The 15,200-nt window shown below is 47.3% G+C and overlaps 1 protein-coding gene across 2 annotated transcripts in view; it reads left to right on the plus strand.

Annotated features, from left to right (window-relative positions):
• Positions 1–6,764: 6,764 nt before the first annotated feature.
• Positions 6,765–15,200, plus strand: part of ccdc71 (coiled-coil domain containing 71) — a 41,244-nt gene continuing 32,808 nt past the window's right edge. For both annotated transcript variants that reach the window (XM_083660590.1, XM_083660591.1), the window contains exon 1: positions 6,765–6,861. The gene's annotated coding sequence lies outside the window, so the exon portion shown is untranslated. The remainder of the gene's footprint in view (positions 6,862–15,200) is intronic.

Here is a 15,200-nt window from a genome sequence, read left to right on the forward strand (position 1 = left end):
ACACCGGCCTTGAAAGCCGAAAAATACACGGAAAATAGGATTCGCGCCTCCGATGTGAAAGTTGTGAACGCGCGTTGGTGGATAATTGTTTTACGCCTTTTGTCCCGCCACGGTAGGTAGTAACAGCGCCGGGTTACCTGGCAACCCGCCTCCATTTGAAAGCGTCGTCGCAGCAAGCTGGAAAAGGTGCGAATGGTCAGCTCATTCATAAAAAAATTACAGGGGAAATCACCTCATGTATCAAGAAAGTGCAGGAGTGAAAGTAAAAAAAGTAGCCTATACAACCATGACTGCAGGGACGCCAGGGGGAATGCTCCTTGCGGTTAGGCTTTATGCTCAAACGATGTTGACATTAGTAGGTAAAATTAACGGATATAATAATAAGCTTCAGAGGGCTATAGCAGGGCCGGTTCCAGAACAAGATGACTAGGGGTGCATCCTAGATAGGAAGGGGTGCAGATGCCCGGCCGAAGGCCGGCCGCCCGAAAAATTTGACATGTTATTTTACTAAAAATAATGCATTTAACCATCATTTCAAGTAGAATGATACCACCCAAGCAAGAATATTTCAAGTGTTTCAAGTGCTTTACTGAAATATTTGGACCATATAATGATAATACAATTATCTCAACCTTAAAAGGTTACATATAGGTGCCAAAAAGCCATACAATCACATCAAAGAACAAAGAAAAACAACAACTATAATTCAAGTTTAAACAGTAAGTGTGCATGTAGCATTTATTAATTTTTTTTTTTTTTTTTTACTTTTCAACTGAGCATGCAGACAATTAAAATAAGGGTGCAATGCATGCTTTTGCACCCCCGTAGAACCGGGCCTGGGCTATAGCTGTCTGTGGCGAGTTGGTCTGAGGAGCAGATGCATGAGTTTTGATATTAAGGCGAGTCCGCCCACCATGCGAGTGGTGCTCGCCTTTCAATCCGGGAGCAGGGGATTTCACCTGAAAGTACACTGCAGCACGGGAATGTGGCCGTGCTGCTTGGCTCTGTGTGAAAGCAATTTCTGTGGCGAGGCTGCGGGCTTTGCGGGACTCCTAAAGCTTTTTTGTCGCGATCTGTGTGTGAAAGAGCCTTAAGTCAACATCGAGTCCTTGAGATTGAATAGAAGGGGGGGGGGGGGGGGGGGGGGGGGGTGGGCATTTGAGAACCACTGCTCCAGGGCAACACCACTTCCGGGAACCTGCATCCTGTGTAAGTAGGGTTGCCAGAGTAAAACCTGGCCATTTCCACCACTGCTTATGGATGAGCATCATCTGCTGCATGCCATCGAGAACCGTTGGTCGGATCGACTTCAAACTTTGGGAGTGTGCCCTATTGTGCAGTGCAGCACCCTGTTTTTGTGCAATTCGGCATAGGGCCACCTACTGGCAACATAGAAAATGTGGTTTATCTCAAGAACCATTCGTCAGATCGACTTCAACTTTGGGGAGTGTGCTGAGGGGAACTCGACACAGTGCAGTCACAACGCCACCTATTGGCCACACAAAAAGTGGTTTATCTTGAGAACCGTTCGTCCGATCGACTCTGTACAACATTCTGGACTCACTGTTTACATGCACTACTGAACAGTCACTAACTCTGATGCCTTTATAGAATAATGTATTTATTTATTGTATGTATTTATTATTTGTGCCGATGCACTTTACCTTGGTGTTTCACTGTACGTCTCAGGGAGATGCTTGTCTATATCTCGTTGTTGGAGCAATTTAACAATGACAATAAATATACTTGAACTTGAAACTCGAGCAGTGCGCTTAGGGGGACTCAAGGAGGTGCAGGGAGCTGAATTATGTGCAATTTGGCATAGCACCACCTACTGGCAAGACAAAAAGCACGTCCGATCGACTTCAAACTCAAGGAGTGCGCTTAGGGGGACTTAGGCACAGCCCCCCACCCCCCCCCCCCCCCCACCCCCACACACACAGACAGCCCCCCCCCCCACACACACACAGACAGCCCCCAACACCCCACCCCCCACACACACACAGACAGCCCTTCCACACACAGACAGCCCCCAACACCCCACCCCCCACACACAGACAGTCCCGCACCCCCCCACACAGAAGCCCCCCACACACAGACAGCCTCCACCCCCCCACACCCACAGACACCCCCCCACATACACACAGACATCCCCCACACATCGATATCGGTATCGATATCAAACCTTACAAATACAATACAACACAACAACAACAACACAAGGGGCAGGAGTCCCACCAAACTGCTTTGAAGGCCGTGTAGCGTTCTGATAATCGAGTTGGGTAAAAGTTCAGATAAAGTAGGGGAGACCAGCTACAGTTGTAACTTGGATCACTTGTAACACTTTCAATTTATCCAATCAGGAACAAGTTACGAATCACCTGAGTCACTCTGCACATGCTCAGTTTAGTCTTTAGACCACATGTGAGGAAGAAGTAGCCTACCCTGTGGCAGGAAAAAGGAAATAACTCATATTGAGGTTTAAAAAAGTAGTTTTTTTATTCATTTATTATTTCTGTAATAGCATTGCCTGCTTTGTAGTTAAACTCATCAAAGTTAAATAATTATGTCTATCTTTAATGGATTGTTAGTGCAATTTTTTTTGCTGTTAGCTGTAAGGTAAGCTAGTTAGTTCATGGCTATAATGGTGTGTATCCACCACTGGTATCGGTGCAGCTCTGGCCGGCTCTATATCGCTTTTTGGGCTTTCCACCGGTCAAAAAGCTGGATAACGTGGATTGAGTCTATACCTTTTGTAGTACCACCTCTGTCGAGGTTCCAGGGCTGTGAAGCTGGTATACGGTGACATGAAAACACTGCAGACGACTGAATGTCAGTAAACCGTGTTTACTGTCTGGTTTACCAGTTTAGCTTGGAGCTTACCTTCTTGTGTGTAATGTTATTTATTTCCCAAGCTCTCTGTTATTTCCAGCAGTCTTTTGTCTTGCTGCCTTCAGCCTCTGATCAAATCTCCTTGATCAGCCTTAACAAGACGGCCGTTTTCAATTGTTTTGAGAGAGAGAAAAGACTGCAGCGGGTTTTCCTGGTGAGTCGACTGGCCGGGCAGAACTTCACTGCCAGCTGCTCTCTTCTGCTACAGCCTGCTGGTCCTTAGCGGTAAGCAGGCATGTAAATAATGATGAAGAAATATCCAATTCCCTCGCTGATGGGCTCATTTGCTCATAGAGGCACCAATATTTCATAACTAGTTTAAAAGTTCTGTGTAGGGATTTAATTGTAACGTTACAAAACATGTGTCCTATTCTTTTTATAGCCTACATCCATGGTACGATCGCTGTATAACACCAAAGTCACACCCTCTTCTGCATTCAGCATACAAACCATAGCGGACGCTTCCACTCAATCCCTGAGGACAGAAAGTGTCCTGTGTGATCTGGGTGAGGTTGAAAATGAAATACACTTTTTGTTCTACTGTCCATTATAACTGTAAGGCTGCAGATTCTGACCCAGATGTAGAGACGACAGACTCAGATAGCAGATTCAGTCTTTTACTTTACTTTTCAGGCAGCAAAAATTGAACAAAAGCTATGCCTAAACTGAGGTCGGGAAGACGATAAATAAACTAAAGAATCCTACAAAGAGCAGGAACAGTCCAGGAGTGTCTCCCACAGAGCCAGAGTCTCTGAGCACGGAGGAGGAACAGCAGCTTGAAGATGAGGTGGTAGTTTAAGATCAGCAGTGAAGTCTGAAAGCACAGATAGTTATATAGGCTGCCAGACAGGTGCAGAAAATCATACTGGAATAACATAATATTAATAGATTGTCACCGCTCTCCTATAGGCTGTCTCCTCCCGCTGCTGTTGGTGTAGCGGGCTGCCTAGAACCATGGACAGCACTGCGCACTCTGGCTGGTTCAGCAACTCGGACAGCTCCGTCCCCGCAGCCAGGAGGGGAAACATTTGGCTGCGCTTCCGAGGATGTGTCAATATCACAATCTTAGACATAGGCTTTTTTGTAAAATTTCATCTGAAGAAGGTCCTGATTTGTTTTCTGTCTGATGATTGTAGACTTCAGTACCTGTTTACTGAAAAAGTTAGACTCGCTGAGAAAGCAGATCCAGCTCGCGTTCATCAGCCTCTTCCGGAAACTATCGCTCCTCGGCCCGATCGGCAATCTACAACGTGAAGGTAGCGCAGTTGGAGGCCGAAAACCTTCGCTGTCAGATCAAAGAAGAGGACGAGGCTGAGAAGAAGTACAACCGGCTAGATGAACAAGCCAGAGATCATCAGCGGGCCCAAGCAGAAACCCAGCGGGCCCAAGAAGAAGCCCAGCAGCTCCAGGCAGAGACTCTCAAAGCTAGAGGGGCGGTCACTCGCCGCATGGATAGACAGCGGCGCTTGCAGCAAGCTGAACAGAAACAGAACTATGCCCGGCTTCGTGCCCTTCTACTCAGCGAGGACCCTGCAGCTTCACCCGTGCTTCTTGGTATGTCAAGCATCCTCCAAGATAGTGATCAGGCAACACGTACCCGCCAGGTTGACGCACCCCAGTTCACCGTTCTGCCCTCAGCCTCCACTCATCAGGATCAGACACACGCTCCTGCCCCAATGCCAACGCCCCAAAAGATGGTAGCCCCTGCTCCAGTGCCAACACCTGCTGCTGGGACACGTCCGGTGACACAGCTCATCAACTCCCAGTGGCCAGTGGACCACATCCTGGACGGCTCCTCCAAGCCCGCCACAAGGATGCCCCACGTTCAGGAAGGCATGGCGAACATCGGGCCCAACAGTTCAGGGCACAGTCATCTGGCTGGGTACCACCATCCCCCTGAGATAGTGGCCGGACATGCCAGCTTGAGCCCCTCTGGCGGGCAAGAACAGACATATCAAGGACCTACTCGGGTACGTACCGGGGTACGGTGGTGCAGTGGGAAGCGCTGTCGCCTCACAGCTCGAAGGTCCTGGGTTCGATTCTCACCTGGGACGCTGTGGGCGCTGGAGTTGTGACCCCCCCATATCTTCAGTGCCTACTGCCCAGGTGGGCTATCTCGTCGAAAGGGCCTTTCTGTGTGGAGTTTGCATGTTCTCCCCGTACCCCCCAGGGGGTTCCTCCGTACATAACCCCCCACTAAAAACATGCAGAAGATCGTCATCCGACCAGTGACGACAACATCTGAAGTTGGTCCAATGATGGTCCAATGAAGGTCCCCGGGCGCTGGAAAGAAATAGCGACCACTGCTCCTGGCCTGCCCCCTGGAGGAAAGGACAAGCCTGGATGGGTCAAATGCAGAGGACATATTTCACCAGCCACCGTCAGCATGAGTGTGTGTAGTGGCCGCATGCATGTGGAGGAAAAAACCCTTTCAGAGTACAACACAAACTGTCCATTTTGCTGCAACTCGACGGTGCTGCTTATGCTACGTTCCTTTATCGCAAAATAACTGGCATGTGGAGGCTAAATGACGTCACATCCGTTTTGTTAGCGTTCCATTTGCAGAAAACTTGAGCTGGGAAGTTCACTGTTCATTGGTCAGATCCAGTCGCTAGCCAGGCTAGCCATTGTTAGCAATAACAGTTGATAACATGGCATTTCGTGGCATTTTGCGCATACAACACTGCAGCAACATGTCCGCACAGATAGAAGTTAGGCAGTGCTGTGTGGATAGCTGATTTAATGAGACACAAACAAAACAGAAGTGCTAAACAACATTACTACGATTATAACTACTGTTGTTGCACGGCGCAGCCATCTTAGATTTTTGAGGTCGGGGCTGCTGAGACTCCTACGAGTTTGGAATGGAAAATACCAGCTCTGGTGACGTCACCGTCCCAGCTCATGATGACCTTTGAAGTCGTAAGATTACCAGTTCCCAGTTATATAGGACCTTATCGTGCCTTTATCACAAAATAACTGGGATGTGGAGGCTATATGACATCACATCCGTTTTGTTAGCGTTCCATTTGCAGAAAACTTGAGCAGCCATCTTGGATTTGTGAGGTTGGGGCTGCTGAGGCTCCTACGAGTTTGGAATGGGAAATACCAGCTCTGATGACGTCACCGCCCAGCTCATGACCTTTGAAGTCGTAAGATTACCAGTCCCCAGTTATAAAGGAATGCACGATTACTTCCTGGAACTCTTGAGAGTAAACAACGGGTCCATTGGAGTGAATGGAGATGTCGGGACTCTTCTATCTAAACGGCTCTGGGCTACACATACAAGGAATTTGACTCTGGTTTATGTTGCTGTCAATGGAGAAATGAATGCAATTCACTTCCTGGAACTGCAGCCATTCAAAAGTGGACGGTCATGGTGTTGCGCTCTATTATGAATAATATAAATAATGTTTTTGGGCCACGATTAATGCTAATTTTTGTAGTCACAACCGCAAAAAAGTGCATAAGCTCCGCCCATAAGTGACATCACGGGTTATTGCATAAGCTCCGCCCATATGTGATGTCACCGGTTATGGCATAAGCTCCGCCCATATATGACGTTATGGGTTATGGAATAAACTCCGCACATTATGTGACGTCACAGGTTATTGCATAAGCTCCGCCCATATGTGACGTCATATTGTCAGATTTCTGGTTTTGGCTTCACATCCGCAAATCACTGTTGCCCCGTCAAGGACCGCAACAACAAGTTTTTCCCCATTTGAACATTCCCAGTGAATTGTATTTGACTGTGCATTTTATCTAAAGTTTTCAGTCGTACACCCCCCCCCAGCAGGCAGCACAGGCCCCGCCCCCTCTCTCTCTCGCTCTGCTCGCCTCGCTCTGTCATCCCTCTCGACTCGCACTCCGCCGCTGTTGTTGCAGCCATTTTACCGTGGAGCTCGCGTCCCGTCGGCACAGAGCATTGCGCGCTCCGGAGGATGCCGACACAGCACCGCTAAAAAGGTAACGAGGGCTTTTATTCACCGCTTTCCTTTGTGTGGGCAAAGAGCCGCCATGTTTCTCCAACGAACATGTCAGCTCACGTGAATGTGGGAGAAGCTCTCTCTCAGGGAGCTGTTCAGACAGACAGAGGGGAGAGAGAGGAGAGGTTGCTGCTTGGGGAGAGAGAGAGTGTGTGTGTGAGTGTGTGTGTGTTTGGCGAGCAGAGCTAGTAGCACTTCACATGTCCGTCTGAAAAAATGGCGACGTCTTTCACCAAAGCACTGGAAGTTGTAAATGTGGCTCTACACGGTGTTTCTCTGCGTGTTTAAAGCTGAAGGTAGGCTGCTTGCTTGTAATGCATAGATTAGACTGAGACGGCGCCACCGTAAGGGGGGCGCTCGTGAGCTACAGAACGACGTTCGACGTTCTAAAAACGCGCACGATTTTTTTTACTCGCACATGATTGGTTGATGTGTATTTGTTAAGGTTGTGCATAGATGTTTTCGAATTTGAATTCGTTTTTTTAGGTTTCTTTGTTCCCGTTAATCCAGCTAGCATATCAAGCTAGCGTGTTGTGTGTTGAACCTTGTTATTTTGAAATGTTGTTGAAAGGGGCAGGCTTGAGTTTGTTACCATGCGTTCACACCGATTGCGATAATCGCATTACGCACACATCGGGAGCGGTTTTTTTCGTGCGATTAATTCGCACATCAATAATATTTTCCGAACCTATATCAGTCAATGCAACCGTGCATACCAACGGCGAAGTTTCGCTGAGCGTTATTGCGACGTTTTTTTTCCGATTTTTCGGAAATTCGCTTCCAACGTGTACACATCTGTGGCTGTGATTGACAGGTGGGTCAAAATTCGCATCGCAATTTCGTGCTGTATATTCGCATCGCTCTTGGTGTGTAACAGCCTTTAGACTGCGAAAATTCTTAGCTCAAATTGAACAATTTCAACTCAAGTGAATATCGCATCTTCCGCGCCACGGCATTCGCCTCATCCGCGCAGCGCAAAATGGCATCTGCTAGCATGTTTGCATTGACTTTGTATTCTCGCTGTGCAAATATGCAAAATCGCGTTTGGTCTGTAGGAAGCAGTGTTTTTCCTTTTCCAATCACTTCAAAATTATTTAAATAGCGGTGTTTCTATCCAAACATTTTCGGTCTCCAATAATGGCCGGGGTGTGGTGGTCGCCACAAACAAATAAAAGCCAGGCCCAAATACAGGCCGGGGGATAAAACTAAGGAAAAAACAAGGGTGGATACGCATTATTATTATCTCACTGCTTGTTTTGTTAAGACCTGCCCTACTCTGCCTCTGAACGCCCTACTCTACCTCTGATTCGCTTACCCTGATACCTACTCTACCTCTGATTCGCTTACCCTGATATTCTTACCCTAACCATAGCCAATTGTCACTCCTCATGCCTAAACCCAACCTCCTCATGCCCAAACCCAATGAAATCAGAGGCAGAGTAGGGCGGGTCTTAACAAGAAAAGCAGTGGGAGCCATAATTACATGGTGGATACCGGTAAACTCCTGTTGCCTGCCTGTTATATAATGTAGTTTGTACTAATGTATAAGTGCCACAAGATGGCAGGAGCTACATTTGAAGTATCATACATCACACTGGTATACTAGCCTCAATGCGAGACTCTTCAGTCATTCTTCCTTCAGAGTCTCGGATGCGTGGTCCCCTCAGCCACTGCAACGCCGGCTAAGTGGCTGCACGTGATATACACGTTATCAATCACAATAAAACTGTACCTACCTCCGAGCCAATGTTGTTATCCAAGATGACACTGCGCAGGCGCTCCCAAATAGTAGTTTCCAATACCGAGCACTTTTTCACATGCCAGTGCCAAAGTTTTTAGGTGCTCCACAATGTATCGGTTCGATGCTCAGTGGTTGGGAGGATGTAGTGCAGCTTCAAATTTTGAGCATCGGCCATGTGAAAAAGTGCTCGGTCTAATATTACCGGAGTTGGAGTTGATCTCTGAGGACGTCTAGTCTCACTAACGACTAGCCTGCTATTGTCATCTCATAAGGTACGTAACATAACGTTAGCCGCTCGTTAAAAGCTGATGATGGCTGCGTGCTGAAACGCATCCATTGTTTGTGCTCGATAGCTGACCCATTTAATTGTTAATTCCATCGCTCTGCTGTTTGGTCTCCTTTCAGCCTGGACAGCCTCCTAACTGCGGTAGCCTGTCTAGCTTGTAATCACACTTCTGCAACATGTGCGCGCTCCCAGAAAGTTCCGTGTTGTGGAAGCAACGCGTTACTTCATTCCAGATCGCTTTTCTTGATGAAATGAAATTTAATGATTTTGTTTGAATTTCTCCAACCTCTTGAATTTCTCTTATGCAATTATTAACACCAGCGATTCTCCGACCAATGAGCATTTGGTCGGACTGGAGCATAACGACCAAACGATCGACCAATTGACCAGAAGCATACACAGCCCTACGTTACTGAGCCGAGCAACAAAATGGCAGCATGGAACATGCTCTGCGGATGACCATTCAAAAGAACGCGTTGTAACGTTAGCTGATAAAACCTACTTGAAACCAAACAGCAACCTGGACAATTTATCGGCCAGCTCAGCCTCGAGACGGCCAGGAAGGATTCTGGACAAATTAGCAGATGTTCTTGTGGCATGATTGCTGGTGTTTTGGTTTGCGTTGGCTGCGGAGAAGTGGATACTACAGTTAGCATGAGCCACGAGCTAACTGCCTGCTATAGGGCCTATTATGGCGTATTTCCACCGCTGGTATCAGCGCGGCCCCGCCCAGCTCGTCTCGCTTTTTTGTCTCATTCCACGGATCAAAAACCTGGCCAGCCCGGGTTGAGTCGGGGTTGAGTCGTGCTAGTTTTGGTCCCTGCTTTGTTGAGGTTCTAGCGCTGTGGACCCGGTACCATACGGCAGAGTCCTGCGCGGGTCTGATTTTCAAGACCCGGTTCCGCCCGGCCCCGCGACGTGCAGTACCGACCCCGCTCCGCAAACCCGCACATATGATCAATCAGTACCGCAACCCACCCCGCCCCGCAGACATGAGACCCGCCCCCCGACCCGGAACCGCATATATATAATAACTAGGGATGCACCGATCGATCGGCACGTGACCGGAAATGGCCGATTTTCACGTGATCGGCCTCGATCGGTGATCTGTTCCGGTCACTCTAAATAGCCGATTCTGTGAGCCGATTTTCACATGACGTGCGCGCACCCCAAAGCACCGAGACAGGCACCCAGCCACCACACCACACACGCCAGCATACCTTCCTCGTTGTGGATTTTTTTCACCGTCAGTGAAGTAGACAAAGCTCGCAGTTTGTCACACATGCAAGTCGAAAATAAGCCGTGGAGACAGAGGTGCGGCCGTGTCCCGCTCGGCTGGAGTCCAGTCAGAGCGGCTCGCTTCACCTCACTGGCCCCCCTCTCTCTGCTCTCTCTCCCCGGGAAGCGGTGCTCCAGCAACCCGCCACCGCGCACAGCTGGCTTGGCGAGTGTGTCCAGTAGAACCATTCCCCGACCTGCTTTTCCATTCCACATCAGCGCTGCTGCCTCAGCCTGTCAAGTCATGTTGTAACGTGACGTGGATACAGGAGAGACTATTTGTTTCGTATTGCAAATAGAACGACATGAGAACGACGGACATAATAATAAAAATGCATCGGACTCACAAGTGTGCAACGTTTTCTGTGCGTGACGATATTTTTTCGGATGGCAGATAAAAATACGCATACCAAACTTCGGACTGTGTGTAAACTCCGCCTGATATTCAGACTGAAGATCGTTACTGTAACTCATAAACTCATTTCCCCTCTACTCAAGAGGACTGGTCTGGAGCCAGTCTATAAACTCCTTGTCCATGGATCATTTTGATGTTCTGTTGCACCTGTTTTCTTTTGGAAAAGTAAATGCATGATAGCTGTGGGATATAGGCTATTGGATTTAATTAAATTTTTGTATTCATTGTATTTGCACAAAAAAGCTCTGTCCAGTAGCCTAACCTGGAACACTTTTATTTTGAGATGTGTTTGAGTGAGAAGGTCCTACTTCATGCAAATGATAAGAATTGTTTATTTGTTTATTTGGATCCCCATTAGATGTAAGAATTGTTCTATGAATCTTAATTTTTAAACATAGTTACAAAAACGTTTGTGTAAGCTGTCAATTGTTGTTTTTAGAAAAAAAAATCGGAATCGGCAAAAATCGGTATCGGCAAGTCAGACTATTCAAAAATCGGAAATCGGAATCGGCCAAGAAAATGGCAATCGGTGCATCCCTAATAATAACCGTTAATCTGCAGTGCAAACATTTTGTAGTGAACCTAATGAAACTGCCACCCTTTCACACGAGAGGCGAACAGCAGTCTTTCTGGCCGAGACTCGTCAGCTGATGTAGCCTACGTTAATTAGCTTTTAGCAGCTGCTAGCTCACTAACCAGCTGGATAGCTCTGCTATCAGACACACAGACAGTTACAGCAAGCAAAGTGACTTACCAGCTATTTCCAATATGTCCGGTATAATCCATACTGCCTTTATGATTGCTGTTGGAGGAACGTAAATCCACGTTGGGATGAGACCTCTCCACTTTCACGCTATCCATCCATGACATGTTGTTGCCTGTTGCTATGAAAACAGCCAGTGTGTATGTTTGACTGGAAGCTAACGTTAGCCTACTATATTATCTGTCCGACTCGTATTGTCTCCAATCAATCACCTTGACCGCAGCTGAGTTTTGAATGTTTTGTGCAGTCAATATAGCGTCACACATTGCATAGTATGCGCATACTTGAAACGATGCCGGTTATGTAGCCTAAACAAAAGCGAAAACGTGCGTCAGAAACTTTTCTCCTGTTTGAGTCAGACCAGCTGCCAGACACTCCCCCTGCCAGACACACCCCCCCCTGCCAGACACACCTCCTGCCTCCATCTGAGTGCAACAGAAAAACATACATGGCTCATACGTCGTCGTTGTTCCACCCGCCGCCCGTCCGCATTTATTAATTTTTACCCGCCGCCCGACCCACCAATTTACAGAAGTGTATTTTTTACCCGCCCCCCGCGTTTTTTTGCGGGTACCCGGCAGGGCCCCGCGGAACCCCGACCCGGTGCAGGACTCTGCCATACGGTGACGTGAAAACACTGCAGACGACTGATTGGTCAGGCAGAATCGTGTCTACTCTATCTACTGTCAATGCTGGATACCAGTTTAGTGGGGATTACCTTCTCTTCTGTTATTTCCATCAGTCTTTTGTGTTGCTGCCTTCGGCTCTGGTGAAATAAAAGCGATCTCCTTACTCAGCTTAACATGACGGTGGTTTTCAATTGTTTTGAGAGAAAAAAAATCCGCTCCTCAGGAAGCCCTTTGTAGCTGTCTGCAGCGTCGGCTCCGCTAGGCCGCAGGTGGGGCTTTGGTGAAGCTGCGGTCTTGCCTGGTGAGAGGCCGCCGGGGTAGAGGCTTCACTCTGTAGCGCAACCCCCGTCCCGCGCGCCCATCCCTCACGCAGCGCATGCATGTGAGTTTGAGTAACAACAAAGTGATATCCATTCTCCTGGCCGATTGTCACATTTGCCTATGTACACTGTAGGTCATTTAGAGGCACCAGTATTTCATAAACAGTTTAAAAGTTCTGTGTATGGATTTAATTGTAACGTTATATGTTATAACCTACTTCGGAATATGGGCGGAGGGCAGATATGCGGTCGCTATGACGACCAGGTGTGGGCGGGGGTGGGCGGGGGCAGATGACCAACGGTGGAAGCAAAACGTCCATCGGGTTGAAACAAGTAGAGCCGAGTGGTGACGAGCTGTGCAGGGCTGTAAAATGTGGTGGAAATGAGCCATTACAGTCTATGCCTGGGGCTGATGTGAGCTCGACGCACTGCAGTCAAACAATGTTCCATAAAGTTACGACTATTACATTATCCACACAAGACGGTCACATTATTAGTGGAGCTTCTGGGTAATAAATCGATTATCTATATTAGTTAGCCGCGTTAGCAAGCTAACGTTATCTAACACAACAACACCATCACATTAGCGTTAGCTTGTGTTAGCTGCTGTGAGGCTGCCTGCTTCCCCTTGGGCTGATGTGAGCTGGACGCGACCAAACGAATAGGGACTTCATCTGTTACTGCAGTCAAACAATGTTCCATAAGCATAACGGTAGTAACGTTAAGAGTATTTGCGACTGTTACATTATCCACACAAGATGGTAACGTTATTAGCAGAGCTTCCCTAGAGCTGTCACTTTTTCCAAAAATAAAGTTTGAACGAACATTAATTGACCCGCAATTTGTTTGAATATATCTGAAGTTAATTGGTTAATTTCGCAACCCCCCGCAACGTTTCATTTTGAGTAATGCATGAGGTTCTCTATGATTTACGCCAGCTCTGGGAGTATGAAGTGCTTTAAATGCGGGGATTTTGATCACAACAAGCTTGTGGAGCGCTGCCTGCTGAAGGTAGCCACAATCAGCTAGCTAACGTTAGCCATAGCCACCACAACAGCTAACGTTAACGCCAAACAAATCCGCTGCCTCCTCCCCACGTTTGGTTTAGCTTAACGCCAGCTCAGACTTCCCCCTAATCTCAGAAACCTTGCGGGACATGTATTGCAAATTGCAAAAGTGGTTGTTTTGTCATGATTTGAAACTGTCAACAGCCACACTGGAGGCGGCCATGTTTCGCCAGCTGCTGGGGACAGGTGTGTCTGACGCGGTTTGACGCGTTTGACGTATCCATGTGATTCCCCCTCCCTGAAGTGTGACAGAGCTCTCCCTTGAGAGGGAGAGCTGACAAGAGGAAACGTGAAGCGAGTCATGCCGGCGGTTTAGGTTATAAACAATGCGTGACAATTATACTCGAATGTCCGCGATACCGGTAGTCATTTCTACATCTCACGTGGCACAAGCCGCGATACATCGAGTATATTCGATATATCGCCCAGCCCTAAACTGCAATACACCACCAAACCACTGAGCACCCAGTCGATGCATCTGGCGCTGTGGAGCAGTTGAAACCCAAAGTGACACAGCCTAAGAAGGTCCCGTTTTATAACGTTGTGAGTGGCGTTGAGGCTAGTGTTGTGATTCTGTCCGCTGCTGGCTTTGTTGTTGTCTGCATCAGCATCAGCCGCCTCCATTTTGTCTTGTGTCTCTCATCAAACAACAACTTGTGTGAAGACATGCCAGGTGGTCAGGAGGATAGGTCAAGCTGTTACAGCAGAGCGCCCTCTGCTGGGTCATCAAGGAATTGCATTTAAAAAAATTAGGGATGGGGCCGATCCGGTATCGGTATTGGCACTAATTCACGGATCGGATCGGAATCTGTTTTTTTTTCTTTTCTTTTTTATTCCAGTGTGGGCCGCACAGGCCGTAATTTGCCCATGTATAATAGTATCCTTCTTTGCCTTGTATATTTTCTTAATTTTGTCTGCTTTTTACTAGGGATGGGCATTTTAAGCAATTTAAATAGTCGAGTACTCTCCTTCTATTATGAACGAGTGCTCGAGTACTCGCGCGGGGCTGTGTGATTACTATGGTAATGACTGAGCAGGGGTAATCTGCTGTGTATGGGGCTGTTCATACATAACATTTGCATTTTTGCATGGAAAAAGCGCTACCTGGAGCATTTTTTGTCAGGAGAGGGACTGACTGTGATATTAGGTGACGCTAAGCTAACATCATTCTAAAGCCTACCTTTAGACAGTATCTCCGATGGTTGGATTAACGCTTTGGAGCAGACAAGTTGTGAAACAAGCGAAGGCATTTGATTTACAATTTTACAATGTCCATTGTTGCTGAATAGTGATCACCATGATGCGACTGTCTCCCAAAAAGTGATTCTTTCTCCACATTTCTTGTGACTAACGTTATGGGAAACGACAGTGTAGTCAGTAAACTAGTGCAACGTTTTGAATGAGTTTTATCGGGTGTGCGCTATGAAGAAGCGTGCGTCTCATTCGGGAGAATATCTCCAGGCACCATTTTCGGGAAGAGCTGGAAAACTTCCGGTTAAAACTTTCAAAATAATGTTACTTAAACAAAAGTAAATAGCTTATTGATGCACGTTGGAGGAGAAAAGGTATTTCAGTGAATGAAGCAGCAAACCTTGTATCAAAATACTCGTTGTGATGTTATATGGCGTGAAACTGTGGCTGTAACGCATTACTCAAAATAAATAAGGTTACAATAAGCGTTTTATTTTGAAAGCAACAAAGCGGATGACGTACTTGTACATTCTGGTTGACTTGACGCCCGGCCGTGCAGTTTGCTGCTGGTTGCTGCCAGATCCACATGACGATGCGTGCATAGATCTTCTAGACCATTTTTAAAGGGG

Source organism: Poromitra crassiceps, assembly GCF_964638095.1.
Source record: "Poromitra crassiceps genome assembly, chromosome: 25".
NCBI classification, from domain to species: Eukaryota; Metazoa; Chordata; class Actinopteri; order Beryciformes; family Melamphaidae; genus Poromitra; species Poromitra crassiceps.